This window comes from Tasmannia lanceolata, unplaced genomic scaffold (genome assembly GCF_043159265.1).
Source record: "Tasmannia lanceolata isolate RefF3 unplaced genomic scaffold, GAP_Taslan_0.1 ptg000220l, whole genome shotgun sequence".
Taxonomy (NCBI): Eukaryota; Viridiplantae; Streptophyta; class Magnoliopsida; order Canellales; family Winteraceae; genus Tasmannia; species Tasmannia lanceolata.
Window position 1 is genome coordinate 44,017 of NW_027518896.1, and position 3,084 is coordinate 47,100.

The 3,084-nt window shown below is 35.6% G+C and overlaps 2 non-coding genes across 2 annotated transcripts; both read left to right on the forward strand.

Annotated features, from left to right (window-relative positions):
* The first annotated feature begins 2,520 nt into the window (after nucleotides 1–2,520).
* Nucleotides 2,521–2,594, forward strand: TRNAP-UGG (transfer RNA proline (anticodon UGG)). Its single transcript has one exon. It is a non-coding gene; the product is annotated as a tRNA-Pro (tRNA).
* Nucleotides 2,595–2,759: 165 nt separating this feature from the next.
* TRNAW-CCA (transfer RNA tryptophan (anticodon CCA)) lies at nucleotides 2,760–2,833 on the forward strand. Its single transcript has one exon. It is a non-coding gene; the product is annotated as a tRNA-Trp (tRNA).
* The last annotated feature ends 251 nt before the right edge of the window (nucleotides 2,834–3,084 follow it).

The window sequence follows — 3,084 nt, forward strand, 5'->3', positions numbered from 1 at the left end:
GAGGACCTCACCGTTTAAGAAGTAATCATAGAAACGATGGAAGCCACTATTTATTTATTTCTCCATTTTTCTCTATTTATTACTACCTATTTACTAGATATTTTATATCTAATATCGGTACAATTTCTTATTCCGAGGTGAAATGCCTGGAAGAAATCAAAAATCGTGGTTGGGAAGGTCATAGTAGCAAAAGCCATTGGAATTTTTATTTTATACATCGGAAGAATCCGTTTTGTTACTAATAAACTAGGGGAGGGGAAAAGAATGACTGAAAGAAAAGAAATCAATTAGTTATTCATCAAGGTTTCATTTGATTCAATGACCAGAGTTAGGCGGGGATATATAGCTCGGAGACGTCGAACAAAAATTCGTTTATTTGCATCAACCTTTCGAGGGGCTCATTCAAGACTTACTCGAACTACTACTCAACAGAAAATGAGAGCTTTGGTTTCCAGTCATCGGGATAGATGCAGGCAAAAGAGAGATTTTCGTCGTTTGTGGATCACTCGGATAAATGCAGTAACTCGTGAAAATGGGGTATCCTATAGTTATAGTCGATTAATGCACGATCTGTACAAGAGGCAGTTGCTTCTTAATCGTAAAATACTTGCACAAATAGCTATATCAAATAGGAATTGCATTTACATGATTTCAAATGAGATTATCAAATAAGGCGACTGGAACGAATTCACCGAAATGATTTAAACGGAGTTCCCCGGAGAATGAACTCCGGGAAGGTAGAGTAGAAATGAATATGATAAATATTAGAAATGAACGAACACTTTTCAATAAAAAAAAATATTTTTTCTTCCCCATTCATTCTTTTTTTTTTTTTCTTACGACGCGACAATCAAGTATCTCGGCTTTTTCGAACAAAACCTCAATCTGAGTTTGAATTCCAATTAGAGTTTTGATTCAATTGAGAAGTAGGCCTATTTATTTCTGGTTTTAGGACCAGCAGTTCTAGGGGTCGACTCGGTTCTTTCAAATTGTTTCTCATTATTAAGAAAAGGTAACGAAGATAAAATACGAGCTTGTTTTATAGCAATAGTAATTAATCGTTGTTGTTTCAAGGTCAATCTATTCACTCGTCTAGATAATATTTTTCCTTGTTCACTAATAAATCGACTAATTAAACTCATATTTCTATAATCAATTCGATCCCCCGATCCAATTGGGGGCAAACGCCTACGAAAAGATCGCTTGGATTTACGAAAGGGTCGCTTGGATTTATCCATGATTTATTCCTTATCTCTAAAATCTTATTTCTTCATTCATTTCGGTTTCGGATCCGACCGAAATAGTAATAGTACTTGATTTGTTTATATTTTATATATCTATCTATATGTAATTTTGTCCTGTTCCTTGGAAGGGTGGAACAGACATTCTATTCTGTTCGATCTATTTCTTTATCTCCCCATGAATCGTATGCTTGTAACAATAAGGACAGAATTTTCTCAAGTCCAATCGACTAGGCGTATTGTGTCGATTCTTTTGAGTAATATATCTGGAAATGCCCCGCGATTCCTTATTTAAATCATTTCGGACACAACTGGTACATTCCAAAATAACTCTTATTCTGACATCTTTACCCTTGGCCATGAACCTCCTTTGGATTTTGGATTCCCTCCACTCTTCTATTTTCGATCTGAATCGAAGAATACGAAAAGAAGGAAAAATAAATAGAAGTTGCTAACTGATAACTCGAAATCCAATTATGAAAGATTTCGCTGCAATCAATAGAGTAATAATAAGTAATACAATTATTTCTAACTATCCATTATTTCTAATCCCAGTCAGTATTTCATTTACTATCTTGTATGCTCTTGAACAGCCTGTCCTAGACCCACATTTCTATTTCTGTTCTCCCTCTATTAATTCTATGCTGAGCCCGAGTTTCGCTGAGGTTTAATCCACTTTTCTTTCTCTTTCCTTCCTAAACAACTTAAAAAAAAAATTCAAAAGGGTGGATTAGTCACAGAGAATTTGTTGTATCTCTAATCTTCTTCACCCCTTCCCATGTCAATAACTAGAATGAAAAAAAGGGGAATGTCAACGCATCTGGGAATAAACGATTGATCTCTATCAATAGACCTGCTAAAGACCCGAACCATAGCGTAGTTAGCACAGGTGCCACGGAGAGATATGTTTTTATATCTCGCATTGAAAATCCTCCTTCTTTATTGGAATACATATATGATCAGATGTATCTGTAGCTAAAGATCACTTGTATTTGTACACGAAATCCCTAATCCCGAACTAAAATGAAAATGAATATGTACAATAATCCGGTGGATTAGATCTACTTGTCCCTAAAACAGAAAAAGATGACCCTTTCTTACTGAGCATTACCGATAAATATTCATTTTTTTATACGTTAGGTTTCATATGTATATAATTCTTTGATTATATGAAATCAAAAAGAAGAAATGGCAAGAGAAATTGTCTCTAGATATTAGGAAATAACGATGTGGAAAACAAGACAAGGATTCCCTACAATGAAACTGTACAACAATTGAAAGGGATGTAGCGCAGCTTGGTAGCGCGTTTGTTTTGGGTACAAAATGTCACGGGTTCAAATCCTGTCATCCCTACCTATTACTTCTCCTATGGGCAGTAACGAGGGATCAGTTGAGATCGATTCAAATTGGACTGGACTGGACATAATTTTGCATTTTATGATACTACATGCATGCAAGGTGTATTGGGGGTACAAAAAGAATCCCTTTCTTTACAGTTGTATCTCCTGTCATAAGAAAGCGCTCTTAGTTCAGTTCGGTAGAACGTGGGTCTCCAAAACCCGATGTCGTAGGTTCAAATCCTACAGAGCGTGATTCTGTTTTTGTAATGTTGAATCACAATAAAATAACTTTACTAACTTGAACTGCAACCTGAATTTGACCTCCTGCAGCTTAAGAAGGAGGTCAATCAAAAAAGAGATGTTACTCAATCAAAGGTCCAACTGATCTCCGCGTCTGTATTGTAAATATGCAGTTACGAATAATCCGGCCAAAGTAATAGGAATTAGACCTAAGACGATTCCAAATAGAAAAACTTCAATCATTTCAATTTGTTGGAAAGGGT